Below are 15,050 nucleotides of genomic sequence, written 5' to 3' on the forward strand. Positions count from 1 at the left end.
GAGGGCAGTGTCACTGGCCCTCATATGTGGGATCCGAACCGGGGCCCTCTGGCGTCCCAAGCGAGTTCTTAACCATCGCGCCACTCGGCCGGCCCCAGTCACTATTTCTTCAAATAGGTTCTCAATCCCTTGCTTTCTCCCTTCTCCTTCTGGTATCCCTATGATGCAAATGCTGTTATACGTGCTGTTGTCCCAGAGGTCTCTTAAACTATCTTCATTTTTTCAATTATTATTATTCTTTTTTCTTCTTGCTGTTCCAATTGAGTGTTTCCTGCTACCTTATTTTCCAAATCACTGATTTGATCCTCTGTTTCATCTAGTCTGCTGGTGATTCCTTCTGCATTCTTCATTTCAGTTATTGTATTCTTCACTTCTGAGTGGTTCTTTTTTTCATGGTTTCTATGTTTTGTTTTGTTTTTTATGCTTGCAATCTCTTTGTTGATGTTCTCATTAAGTTCCTTGAACATCCTTATAACCATTGTTTTGAATGCTGTCTCTGGTATGTTGCTTACCTCCTGGTATGTTGTGTGTGCCCTCCTGTTATAGTTGACTCTTGATTGCTATTGGCACATCACTGGCTGGAATTGACCCTCAGGCTGATTGTCTGTAGGGTTTGGCCACGTCCACGGCTTACAGGCTGCTGTGTGAGAGGCTCGCCTCACTGAGTAGGATTTATTCTAGTGGGCTCTGGTGCCTGTTGAGACCACCCATTGTGTGTGCTATTTGAGGGGCTATTTGGGCAATGCTCTGCTGTGGTCTGAAGCCAATCTCCAAGTATGTTTGTACTGAGGCCCCTGGTGAGGGGCTCCAATGCAGGCCTCCATCACCCACTACCTGTGACTGGCCTGGGACTACCTGGTAAGAGCTACAAAGCGATCTACAATTCTTTGCTTCTTTGCTGACCCTGGAGGCACATGGGAGAGGCCACGTTGCTAACTGAGGACAGCTGTCACCAATACCAGGCCTGGAGTAGCTCCATAAAAAGCCAGGACACCTGGAGGCCTGCTGCCTCCTGTCTGCTCCCTTAGGGTTCAGCTCCTGATAAAGCCTCATTTGGTACATGAGTTGGGTGAGACAGGGTCTCAGGGAGTTACTAGAGTGGAAAGAATTGTGGTCAACAGATTAATGTAAACCCTGTTTTGGTGCCAATGCCAAGCCTGGAACTACTCAGCAAAAGTCTTAGAGCACACTGAGGCCAGCTGCTCCCTGGCTGGGTCCTGAGGACTCCAATAATTTTGTCAAGAAAGAGTGCAATGCATACAGGGTTGGCTGCTCTGGGAGAAAGTTCCTCTGGTGTTGGGCGAGTTGGGTAAGGCAGGATCTCAGGGAGTCAGTAGGGTGAAGCAGCAGAGTTCACCAGGCCAATCAAATTTAGATTTGGCTGGAGGGGGAGGGCTCAATACAGGAAAGATGGTGAATACCTGCTGGCTGCAGGGAAGGAGACCACCCTTTATAGGGAAAATGCTGACTGTCTTTCAGCCCTCACACCAAAGCCACACCCCAGCCTGCCCTCCATATGCCTCCGATGCCCCCCCCCCAAGTTTCTGCCCCTTCGCTGGAGCCCAAGGTAAGTGCCTGTGAGTGAGTGAGCCTGTGTGTGGGCCGTTTAAGAGGACATCTGGGTTTCCCACAGCCTTCTGTCCCACCTGAATGGCCAGAATCCCCACTGTTTTTCACAGCCCGATGTTGTGGGAGTTTCTCTTCCCAGCAGCAGTACTCTGGGCTGGGGAGGCCAGTGTGGGGCTGGGGTCTCTCACTTAGGGGGAATCTCCATGGCTGAGATACCCCTCCTGATTCTCAACTACCACACAGAAATTTAGGACCAGCCCATTTTGTGTCTCCACACGTCCTACCAGTTTTGACATGACTTCTTCTTTATATCCTTAATTATAAAACTTCTGTTCAGCCAGATTCAGATGGTTCTCCAGGTTGATTGTTCTATAATTTAGTTGCAATTTTTTTTTCTTTAAAGATTTTATTATTGGGGAATTGGGGAAGGGGAACAGACAAGTTGCTATCCTTTTCTTCTTCAGTCTAGTTGTGGAGAACGTCGCTTCACTGGCCCATGTTGGTTTTATCATTGCACTCTTCCTGGGTGAGGCAGTCGCTCACCGGCCATTGCACAGTGGCTCACAGCAGCTCACGAATGCTCACGCCAACTACCAGCCAGCCCGACTGCAGCCTATGCCGTCGCCCAGCTCCTCCAGGTCAAGCTGTTGTTCACCATCTTAGCTGTAGAGGGCACAGCATCACTGGCCCTTATGTGGAATCCAAACCGGGGCCCTGCTGCTCAGAGCTGGTGTCCCAAGCCAACTCCTAACCAACGTGCCACTCGGCCAGCCAATTTAGTTGTAATTTTAATGTGTTCACAGAAGAAAGCAGGCACAGTTTTTATCTACTCTGCCATCTTGGACTTTCCCTCATCAAGTAATCTTTTTTGTTTTTTGGTTTCTTTTTTAGCTGAGCCATCCTGCCGCCTGTTGGCAGCTCAGCTCAGGCCGGGAATAGAACCACTGTTGCTCAGAGCTTTCACTCTTGAGCAAGCTCTTAACCAACTGAGCCACTCGGCCGGCCCCCTCATCAACAAATCTTAAAATGCTCTTTTGGGCTGGCCGAGTGGCGTGTTGGTTAAGAACTGGGTTGGGATGCCAGTGGGCCCCGGTTCGGATCCCACATGTGAGGGCCAGTGACACTGCCCTCTACAGCTAAGATGCTGAACAACAGCTCAACCTGGAGCTGGGCTGCCGTGAGTCGCCGGCGACGGCGTAGGCTGCAGCCCCTGTGGCAGTGGGTTGCCATGGGCTACCGTGTGTAGCCAGCAGCCAGCGTGAGCAGCCAGCAGCCGCAGTGAGCAGCCGTCTAGAAGCCGGCGACTGATCTGCCTCGCCCGGGAAGAGCGCAATGATAATACCAACATGGGCCAATGAAACAACGTCCTCCACAACTAGACTGAAGAACAAAGCAACAGCAACTTGTCTGTTCCCCTTCCCCCGATTCCCCAGCACTGTTCCCCTCCCCTAATTTCCCAATAAAATCTTTTTTAAAAAAAATGCTCTTTTGATTCTGCTCTCACCTGTGCCCTATTGTGAAGAATTAAGCATTGACTCTGCCCCAGCATGTTTCCTGGGCTTATTCTTCAAGTTCCTGCTCCCTTGGGCAGAATTTAGTTCCTCCTATTTTCTAGACTGTTTTTTACACTGGTAAAATTAATTGTTTATGTGTCTGTTTCCACACAAGATTGTGCTCTCCCAGGACACAACCACGCCTTATTTCTCTGTAGTTCTGGGGCTCTGGCCCAATGTACACACTCTGTGACTATTTGTTAAATGAATGATAATAAACAAATATTTTTAAAGTAATTAGGAATGTACAGCATTCAAAGCACCCCACAATTTGGAGTGAGACAATTGTGATGTAGTAGAAAAATGAAGATTTGGTAATAGATAAAGCCCAGTTTCAATCTCATCCCTGTAGCTGTGAGTGGCCGTGTTGGCGTTTCATACACGCACTGAGTCTCAGGTACTTCAGTTTGATTGTTATGAGGGTGGGGTCTGGTTTCAAATCCTGGCTTGACCACTTGCTATCTATGAGATCTTACGCAAGTTACTTCACTTCTTTGACTTCACTTCATCTGTAAATGAGAAAATCATGGTATCTGTCTCACAAAGTTGTTTGTGAAGATCAAATAAGATGATATATGTAATATGCTTAGGATAGTGCCTGTTCCCCATTAAGTGCAAAATAAATGTTACCTCTTGTTACTGCATACACCCAAGCATACCCATACATTTAAGCCTCTTACTTTTGTTCATGCTCTTTCCTCCTTATCATTTATTTATTTTTTTTAAGATTTTTTATTGGGAGGAATTGAGGGAGGGGAACAGCGCTGGGGAATCAGGGAAAGGGGAACAGACAAGTTGCTATCCTTTTTTTCTTCAGTCTAGTTGTGGAGGACATTGCTTCACTGGCCCATGTTGGTATTGTGATCATTGCACTCTTCCTGGGTGAGGCAGATTGGTCGCCGGCCTCTGGATGGCTGCTCACGGCAGCTCTTGGCAGCTCCCACCAGCTGCCAGCCGCTCACGCTGGCTGCCAGACACACACAGTAGCTTATGGCAGCCCACTGCAAGAGGGGCTGCAGCCTATGCTGTCACCGGTGACTCACGGCAGCCCAACTCCAGGTCGAGCTGTTGTTCACCATCTTAGCTGTAGAGGGCATTGTCAATGGCCCTCATGTGGGATCCAAACCAGGGCCCTGCTGCTCAGAGCTGGCGTCCCAAGCCAACTCTTAACTAACACACCACTTGGCCTGCCCCCTTCTTATTATTTTTATCAAAATCCTACACATTTTTCCAATTTTTCAAACCAGAATTTTTAGCTAGCTTGTTTTTTATTTAACATCTATTTAGTATTTATGAGAAGTACCACACATAACAAGCATCCCCAAACTTGGCTGATCATAGGAATCATCTGTGATGCTTGTAGAAAATACAGACTCACTATCATATCCCAGAACTTCTGAATCCTAAGATGTTCATTTTTAATAATGTGCCAAGCGGTCTTTATGATAAGCAAGTTTAAGAAGCATTGTCATATAGCATAATTCTCAAGTGCCCTGGCTTTCAAGTCAGACCAATTTGCCTTTTGAATCTCTCTCTCTACTGAGCTCTAAGACCTGGGTAAGTTTCTTAACTTCTCTAAGTCTCAGCTTAGACTAATCCTTATGTGTAAAATGGGAATAATATTGTAATTGTATCTATTAAATAGGATTGTAGTGAGGATGAAATGGGATATTATGCAATGCATTTACCACAATGCCTGGCAGAGTAACTGCTCAGTCAATGTAAGGCTATATCAAGTGCCTGCTGTGTGCCAATACTTGTCATATTACCTCTATTCCCCCTGCCAAGATATCATTATCTTCATTTTGCAGATAATACTAACTTACATATGCTGAATGGTTACTATGAAAAAAACAGGTTCATATAATTTATCTTATCCAAGATCATAAAGCCAGCCAATGGCAGAGCCAAGATATCAGTCTAAACATTGGTTGCATCAAAGCCCACCAACTTGACACTATACCACACTGACACACAAGCTCTTCTTCTTTAAACTGGTATAGCCTTCCTTATTTTTGTATCTCTCATGGTATCCTTATGTCTCTGTCAAGTTTTCAATTTATTTGTAATCATGTCTTATCACCTCTGTAGACCAGTGGTTTTTAACTGGGTTTTTCCCCCCGAGGACATATGGCAATGTCTGAAGGTATCTGATCTGGGAAGGAGGGTTGCTACTAACATCTAGTGGGTAAAGGCTAAGGATGCTGCTAATCATCCTACAATACATAAGACAACGAGCCCTTCCCAAGAAAATTATCCAGCTCAAAATGCCAACACTGCCAAAGGTGAGATAGCTGTAGGCTGTAAGGTCCCTAAGAGCAGGAACTAGGTACTACCTATGTTCATGTCCTCCACAGTAGTCTTTCTCAACAGGCTGCATTTCACAACTACTTGGAAAGATGCCTAAATCACTCCAAAATGCCTGAATACATTGGTGTGGGTGAGGCCTGGGCATCACTATTTTTTCAAAGCTCCCGAGGTGATGAAAATATTCTAAAATTGGATTGTGACAATGTTCATACTGTTCTGCAAATTTATGATAAATCATTGAATTGTACACTTAAAATGGGTAAATTTTATGAATTTGTGAATTGAACCGCAACAAAGCTTTTTTTTAAAAAAAAAGAAGAGAAAAGCTCCCCGGGTCTTCTAATTTTCCCTCCGTGAGTGAGAACAGCTATTCTTAAGCCTGTATATAGTGCTTTGTTCATAGTAGCCACTCAGCAAATATTAACTGTGCAAATTGAAACATAACTGGATTGATTTAAATGTGTGGAACAAATGGCCTCTATATTAAAGCCAGAATATAATTACTTTAGGTTCCTTTAAAGGTTGTAAGCCCGTCATAGAAAGTTGTATTAGGGCCAGCTGAGGGGCGCGATGGTTGGGAGCTGGCTTGGGACGCCAGAGGGTCTCAGTTCGGATCCCACATATGAGGGCCAGTGGCACTGCCCTCTACAGCTAAGATGCTGAACAACAGCTCAGCCTGGAGCTGGGCTGCCGTGAGTCGCCAACGATGGCATAGGCTGCAGCCCCTGTGGCAGTGGGTTGCCATGGGCTACCATATGTAGCCAGCAGCCAGCGTGAGTGGCCAGCAGCTGCGGTGGGCAGCCGTCCAGAAGCCGGCGACTGATCTGCCTCTGCTGGGAAGAGCGCAATGATGGTGCCAACTTGGGCCAGTGAAGCGGCGTCCTCCACAACTAGACTGAAGAACAACAACAACAAAAAACAACAACAGCAACTTGTCTGTTCCCCTCCCCCTAATTCCCCAGCGCTGTTCCCATCCCCCCAATTCCCCAATAAAAAAATCTTTAAAAAAAAAAAAGAAAGTTGTATTACATTAAAAGGGGTAAAGTTCTTTGGCCCAAGAACCTTGGCAGTTGGTCACTCCGCAGCTGGCCGAGTGATTGCCTTCCTGGGGACCACTGCAACATGGAAAAGGAGCTGAAAGGGTACTCCATGTGCATTCACAAAAAACAGGGCACTCGGCTTCCTGCACCCCCAAAATAGAAAGCATCTCTTTTCCCAGTGAATGTTGGGGGGATGGGCTTGTTATATAGCCATGAAATCATCCATATGCCTTAAGAATTTGATGTGAAATTTAACTATCAACACCCTCCTTTTCCAGTTAATTTTTTTTTTCCTGATTAGGAACAGTGTGATGAAACTGACCTATTTTTGTCATTTGGTATATTATTACAGGCCTTTGTGAAATTCTCAACTCACATGAACAAGAAAAGGAAAATCCTTTTTGCCTGTGAGTGTTGCCTTGTTATCTGGAGAAAATAAATGATTATCTACTTTAGATTTCTCATAGGAAAAATAAATTGTCCACCTCCCTTGGTGGCAGCAGAATAAACAGAAGTTGAGTCACTGCTCTATTTGTAGAGGGTGAAACAAAGGACCTGGTTTCCCCTCACTGGGTCCCCTTTAAAAACATACAGACAGATGAGAGTAGCCTTTCTGTGGCTGCAAATATTTCATTCAGTTTTGTTTCACCCTTTTCTGATGAGGATTTGTAGACTTTTTTTTTTTTTTTCCTATCGCTGATTACCAGTGAGATATTTTAAGTGTAACGCAGGTCACTCTCAGTTCTTATCGATTCCTGGTACTGTGGTAAAAAACCGACAGGCTCCTATGCTGATAAGCGTTGTTTTGGATTTGTTCCCAAAGAATGCACACAGGCTACCTTCATAGTACGTCCTCCTCTGTCACTCTTCCTTCTGACAAGGTGAGTTTTTCTTAATACCCCTTGTAGTTATGTGATCCTGCCTTCTCAGGTTGATATCTGTCCCCCTGGTTATGAAGAAACTTTGAGAAGTGCCATTATGGAAAGGCTTATCTCGCCTACTAAGATTCCTGGGCTCCCCACTGAGCATGGAAGGCCAGGGGAAGCCTGGAGAAGGGTCCTTCCGGGCAGAGCCCTAACCCCATCAAATCTTCTGTAGGGGATTAGATGGAGAATGAGACGCCCATCTCACCCAGCTCACCACTGGGAAGTCTGAGCGACTGCTGGGGAAGTATTTCCATAAATTAAGACTTATGAGACAGGGCGGGAACTTTTTTCCTCTCACCTTATTTAACTATTGGGTGGTGGTGGTACAGTAGATTTGACCAAGCAATAGATAGAGACCTTGAGGAAGTTAGTCAAACTCCGTGTGCCTCCGTTTCCTCATCTGTAAAATAGAGGTAAGCGTGTATATCTCTTATGCTTAAGTAGTCAATAAATGAGAGGTATTTTCATCTTAAGGCAATAGTGAAACAGAGGCTTTGTCAGCAGAGTAAGGCAATGAAGTTATTCGCTGAGCATAATTTTACATTGACAGAAGAAATATTGTTTGCTTATTGCTCTGAAGTGCCCCCCTCCAAAGAATTTGAGGACTTAAAGCCTGTTTCAGCTACACCCAGGGAGGCCCTGGAGAGTCTTCTAGTTGGAGCCTAGTGATTTCCAAGGCGCAGAGGCCCACAAAGTGCTCCTCTGGATGCCCTGCAGACTAAAAGTGGAAGAAAAGGTTGGGAGGGGCCCACGGAGGAGGGGAAAAGAGGCCACATTGGAAAAGGCCTCTGGTTGCCCATGTGAGGTTGGCTCTGTAAGAACTAGGAGGTGACTCGGCATACACAGAAATCCTTGGCACTGTCCTGTAAGCTGCAATTGTTTGGCCAACAGTAACATTTTGCTTCACTTCCTGGTAATAAACTTTCCTGCCCACCCATTCAGATCGTTTGCACCTGACGGAGATGTTTTCCTGGAGGCCTCTAAAAAAGCTGGGAGCACGTTAGGCAGGATGTCTGCAAGGGTCTGTGAAGTGCCAGGTCTTTAGTCTGGGAGGGAGAAGATGGGGAGAAGCCAAGGCAAGGTCTGAAGAGGAAAAGAAAGTTCATGGCAACATCTTCCTGGTGAGATCAGACTTACACCATGCAATGAGATTACAAAGAAGACAGGAAGTTACTGCGTTGCCCCGACTGGTGTTGGGAAAGTTCCAAGAAGGGAGAGATCAATAGGGACAAGAGTAGTCAAGGCTCATAAAGGGGACACAGGTATGAATATTGATGTAAGCATCTGCTCTAGTTCTTTCATTCTCACCACTTGAGAGTTAGGTGTTATTTTCCCCCATTGTAGAAATTGCAGCACAGTGAGATTTAAAACTATGCCCATGCTCACGCAGCTAACAAGTAGCTAAGTCTAGATATGAACCCGGGTTTGTATCCAACACCCTTCCTCATCCCACTCTCCCTTGGATTTGAGATGAGATTTGAAGAATGATTATGAACTGGATAGGTGGGGTAATAAGGAAGAGGCATTCCAGGGGTTAGTTCAGTAGAGGGAAGTATGGTTTAGACTGGCATTCCGGAAGGGCAAATCCTCATTTCCTTTACTGTGGGAATTGCTGTGCAGAAATAAGACAAAGAGAGTGAAAACATCCCAGCGGCCTTCTTTCCTTGGAAACTCTCCTGATGATCTGGTGCCACAGAATTTTGCCTAGGCAACTTGTGAAAACAGTCCAACACAGTGCTGGAAAGTTCCAACAGCCTCTCCATGATTTTACGAGCAGATGGCATCATTTGGATCACATTTCAGGACTTACAGATTTTGTCCAGGAACTTTTTATTCCCATTTTCTGTGTAAAATCCCTATGAGTCTTGACACCTTGCCTTGCTGAAATATTTCCTTCGTAAAGTCTACCCTCCCAGTTGGTCTCTACCTGACTGAGCTGCTGGCCAGTTTAAACAAATAATAATTTTTATAATAGTAATTTATGCCTAATTTTTTTCAAAAGTAATTGAAACTAAAATTTTTTGTGGGAATTTGTAAAGTCCATGTTGAATGTTAATCTTCCTAATTTTGGGGCTTTATCATACTTTATCATCATTAATATTATGAGAATCTCAGGAACATAGAATGAGGTTGATAGGACCAATACTCCTAGTTTGCAATGCATTATGGACAACACTACCTACATAGTCTTGTTTCAATTTAATTGTATGCATTTTTTTTGTCACCTTCACCTCCCACCCCCATTGCCATTTGCCATCTCCCCTCCCTCTATACACACTCACGTTCATGTGTTTAATGTATATCATTCCACCACTCATACTTTTATTCACACATCTGTGTAATAATGAACAACATAAAGTATTATTTTATGTTCTAAATCAATTGCTTGTGCTAAGCATTTTGACTTTTACTTTTTAGACTCAATAATACATCTGTGAAGTATCCCTTTTTGATAAATGTAGATCTAGTTTTTCTTTCATTGATGCACTGTATTTGATAATGTACATATACTACATTGTATTCATCTAATCTCTGTGGATGAACCTTTAGGATGGTTCCAATCTTAGCTCTGACAAACATTAATAACAATGCTACCATGCGTCACTTTCCCCTTGTTACTTTATGAAAGGTTTTATAAAGTATTTACTCAAGCATGGAATTTTCTGGGCCATAGGCTAAACGCATACTTAATTTCACTAAACACCGCCAAATTGCTCTCCAAAAGCTTACACTCTCACCAAGAGAACATGAGGCTTCCTGTTTCCCCATTTTCATCAGCATTTGATGACATACAATTTAAATGTTGCATAACGTTGAGAGTAAAATGGAATCTGAGCCTCTCCATGAACTTATTAGCTACAAGAGCTTTCCTCCTTCTGTGAACTGCTTATTCACATCCATTGCCCATTTTGCTGTGAAGTTGCCCATCATTGTCTAGCAAATTTACAGGAACTCTCATATACTCGAGATCTATATCTGTTCACAATGTGCGGTTTTTATCAATATACTTAATATTTTATCTCAGTATGCCACTTAGTAGTCACCAGGTAACTTTTCATAGGCCAACCACTCTTGAACAAACCCTTTTTGTTTTAATATAGTAAAAACCAATAAATTTTTCCCTTTATAGTTTTTGGGTTTTGTTTTTTTAAAGACAAAATCACTATTACTTCCATTTCCAGAATGGCAACACGGGGAGTCTGTGAACTCACTCCACAAGAAATAACTCCAATGGGTAGAAATTATATAAAAACAACCATTTAAAACCTCTAGAAATTGTCCTAAGGGCATATAAAAAATGAAGAAATATTTATCCAAGAAAACCTACTAAATCTCCGTAATAACCACAGATCTGCAGTCCTTGAGCCACCACTGCTCCTTCCTTCTTTCCTCATTCATATCTCTTTAAAGGCTGAAGCTCCCATCTGGGTGGGTACAACCAAAAACACAAGGCTCCTTCTCCTCTCAGTTTCTCATCATGAAAAAAAAGTAACTCCCCAGGAGTGGCAGACTAGGAGCATTTCTCATCCTCTCCTCTCCCACCCAGCCCTAAGATGCTGAAGTTAAATTCCTCATGAGTATGACCATAAAAATAAGGGATTCCCTTCCTCCACCGATCCCATATTTATAGGGGCACAGGCTTGGCCTCCGATGTGGCAGGCTGAAAATAATAGGGCCCTAACCAGAGATTCCATCCTGGGAGAAGCAAACTGAAAAGGCCAGAGATGATCACACCCCCCACGGCCCCATCCAGTGTCCTGCTTGTGAAGCAGAGTGTCATTCCAAGAGAAGAATGCCACTGGTTTCAGTTCCAGAGCAGGGGCTCAGAGATTCGGCCCAGAGTGAGAGGCCATCGATAAGATCAGAAAGTTCCAAAGCTCTTGCCAGAGAAACTAACTTTATCTGAAACAGTGTGTGAGAAAGTTCAAGCCTAAGATCACTCTCAAAAACAATGGAGGTTTTGGTGGTAAGCAGTTAAGAGGGAGCTGGTAGCTCCACTGGAAGTTAAGAAGTTAAACCATTAATCACCTAGTTTACCAAAAAAGAATCAGGGAAAGATACAGCTAAGGAGAGCCTTCCAAGGGTCAAAACAAACTTCGAAGACTGAGCTCATAAACTACCTCTGCAAAGGGCCTGAATTTAATTGGATCAGACTGGGGAGCAAGTTAATATCCAGCACAGAATCTAAAACAATACAGCCAGCAGCCAGCAGCAATTAGAGGAGCCTAAGCTCAGTGTGATACCAACACAGGCAGACAGTTTAACAGAGATACCAGGGAAAGGGGCAGTCAAAGCAAGTCCTGATGAAATCACTGTCATTCCAGTGTGACAGTCCCATTTACAACTGTGTCAATAAAACAAAATTCTTAGGGAAAAAATTTAGCCAAATTTTTGTGTACACTTAAAGCTGCAAGACACTGCAGAAAGAAATTAAAGAAGGCCTAAGTAAATCATCATGGATGTGAAGACTTAATATTTTTAAGATGGTGATATTCCCCAAATTGATATAAAGATTCAATGCAATCCCTATAAAAGTTTCAACTACCTTTTTTTTTGCAGAAAAGGACAAGTTGATCCTAAAATTTGTATGAAATGCAAAAGACCCAGAATAGCCAAAACAACCTTGGAGAAAAATAGCCAAAGCAATCTTGAAAAGGATGCTATTGAGAAAGTGAAAAGACACAGATTGGGAGAAATATTTTCAAATCATGTATCTTATAAGAGTCTAGTATCCAGAATAGTAACGAACACTTAAAACTTAACAACAAAAAAGACAAATAATTTAAAAATGGGCAAGGGATTTAAATAGACATTTCTCCAGAGACTGGCCAATACAAATGGCCAATATAAATATAATGTGAGCTACATATATATAATTTTAAAGTTTGTAGTAGTTGCATTTAAAAAACTAAAAAGAAATTGGCCACACTAATTTCAAGAATATATTTTATTTTGCCCAATATATCCAAAATAGTAATATTCTGACATGTAAGTAATATAATGTAATTATTTGTGAGATAGCTTACTTTTTTAATACTAGATCTTCCTAATCTGTTGTGTTTTATATTTACAGCACATCTCAATTTGGACTAGTCACATTTCAAGTATTCAGTAGCTGCATGTGCCTGGTGGTCACTGAATTCCACAGCATAATTCTAAAGCAATCTATGCTCAACCCTGTCATAACACTTATCACTCAGAATCACTTAGAATTATTATTGTGCTTTCCTAACCTGTCTCCCCTTGGACTGTAAGCCCCCGGAAGGCAGCCAGTATCTTCACCACTGTTATATCCTTGGCATCTATTATAAGGCCCACTGCACATATGTTTGTTGAGTGTTCATGGTTAGAAGGTAAGTATGCTGACCTTATCCCACTTGAGATGTTCACTTTCATGGTCTTTTATACCCTTGGGGTACCCAGAAAAACTGGAACTTGAGAGCCCTTGCCTGAAAAAAATGCTATTATTACCTTCTCTAGTTAACATTAATACTAATCATTACTACACTCAGTCATTTTTAGTTTTCATTATGTTATTTGACACCAATTTCCCCATGAGATGGGTAGAATGTGTTTGTGCTCCTTCATTTAAAGGTGAGGAAACTGAGGCTCAATGATGTTAACATATCTGATCAATACCCAGTGGTGTGCTGGTAAATGTTTCACAGCAAGCTTTCTAGGGAGGGAAGTGGATGAGGAAGCCCTGACTGATAGCATTTGCCAATTTCCATGGTGTAAATACTCCCACCATAGCAAAATGCAAGCTACTAACATCATGTCCCTGAAACGTGAAGTGGAAAAGAGATGCTCACAACTGGCCCTAGCTCCAGTGTGAGCCAACTCCAACACACCAATGTGAGAAAGAGAATTTGTGGAAAGGAGGTGGTAACTGATATTTCTGAGTACCTGTTAAGTACTGGGTAATCTACATGGTGCTTTACCAATATTATCTTACTTAATCATGATAATAAACATTGGAGGTAGGTATTCATTATCCCCATTTGAAAGCGGTGGAAAATATGACTTAGGCTAGGTATGATGCCCAAGCTTGCTTGCTAATATATGAAGTGATATCTTGGCTAAACCAATTGCAAACCCTCCATCTTTCTCCTTTCCTTTTCAACTATCCTCCTGTGTATTTGAGTTCTCTATTGCTGGTCTTTGTAAAAGTCTTTTTTTTTTTTTAACCTGGACTATATTTCTATGTTAGCTCCCCCAAGACCAGGGTCACATCAGCTTGGCTCACTGAAAGGTCTTACAGCTTTTTTTTCTTATCCAGGAAGTTTTATGTTCTCTTCTAAACTATGTTAGGGTTTCCTCAGAACAGAGGCTCTTAGAGGCTGGGACGAGGAGCTCTCAAAGAGGGCAAATATAAGTGTACGTGTGGTCTTTCTGGCTCTACTGCAGGCTTGAGTCCACAGTAAATGTCAAACTGAGCAAGGGACATGTAGAATAGGACCACATCAGCAGTGTGGCTGGGATGGGAGGAGAAACGCATCCGGCTGACACAGTTTCTATTTCATTTCCAGCAACCTCAGCTTCAACCAAGGATGAGTTTACAAGAAAGATGTTTCAGAAACAAAAATTAAAAACAAAACTGATAAGTGAAGGAAGCAAGGGGTTTTTTGAAGCAAAATTTTTGGTGCAAAATTTCATCTTCAAAATCTATTTATTAGAAACCTGGACTCGGGTGCCCAAGGGGCTTTATCCCAGCTGAGGAGCGAAGAATCGCAGGCTGCCATGCACCTCACAGCCGCTCGGGGTTTTTAGAACTTCAGCTATAAAAATGGGCAGAATTTTCCTTGATCATATTGGTGGTACATATTTTCTTGTGCAAACTGTGATACGATTCTGACCAACCACTCAGAACTCATCTCCACTCTCTTCACAGGCGCCATTGCAAGGCATTTCCTTTTAACAAGGTAGTGAACCTGCAGTACAGTGAAGTTCAAGACTGGGTCATGCTCACTGGCCACCACATGGTTTGAGATGTGAGCTGCAAAAACTGTAATAGCAAACTGGGATGGATCTATGAGTTTGCCACTGAAGACAGCCAGCGTTCTAAGGAAGGCCGTGTGATCTTGGAACGCGCTCTAGTTCGAGAGAGTGAGGGGTTTGAGGAGCATGTACCATCTGATAACTCTTGAAAAACAAGAGATAACTCCATCTTTTCTCAGGCCTCCTTCATTGAAAACAAAAATCTACTTACAGGGCCGGCCGACTGGCACTTGGGTTAAGAGCTGGCTTGGAACGCCAGCTCTGAGCAGCAGGGCCCTGGTTCGGATCCCACATGAGGGTCAGTGACACTGCCCTCTACAGCTAAAATGGTGAACAACAGCTTGACCTGGAGCTGGGCTGCCGTGGGTCGCCGGCAACAGCATAGGCTGCAGCCCCTGCTACAGTGGGCTGCCATAGGCTACCGTGAGCGGCCAGCAGCCAGTGTGAGCTGCCAAGAGCCGCAGTGAGCAGCTATTCAGAGGCCGGTAACGGATCTGCCTCATTCAGGAAGAGCGCAATGATAATACCAACACGGACCAGTAAAGCGGCGTCCTCCACAACTAGACTGAAGAACAAAAGGACAGCACCTTGTCTGTTCCCCTTCCCCCAATTCCCCAGCACTGATCCCCTCCCCCAATTCCCCAATAAAATCT

At 43.5% G+C, this 15,050-nt stretch overlaps 1 pseudogene; it reads left to right on the forward strand.

Annotated features, from left to right (window-relative positions):
• Positions 1 to 14,113: 14,113 nt before the first annotated feature.
• Positions 14,114 to 14,546, forward strand: LOC109396013 (protein yippee-like 5 pseudogene; annotated as a pseudogene).
• The last annotated feature ends 504 nt before the right edge of the window (positions 14,547 to 15,050 follow it).

Source organism: Hipposideros armiger, unplaced genomic scaffold, assembly GCF_001890085.2.
Source record: "Hipposideros armiger isolate ML-2016 unplaced genomic scaffold, ASM189008v1 scaffold_499, whole genome shotgun sequence".
In the NCBI taxonomy this organism is placed as follows: domain Eukaryota; kingdom Metazoa; phylum Chordata; class Mammalia; order Chiroptera; family Hipposideridae; genus Hipposideros; species Hipposideros armiger.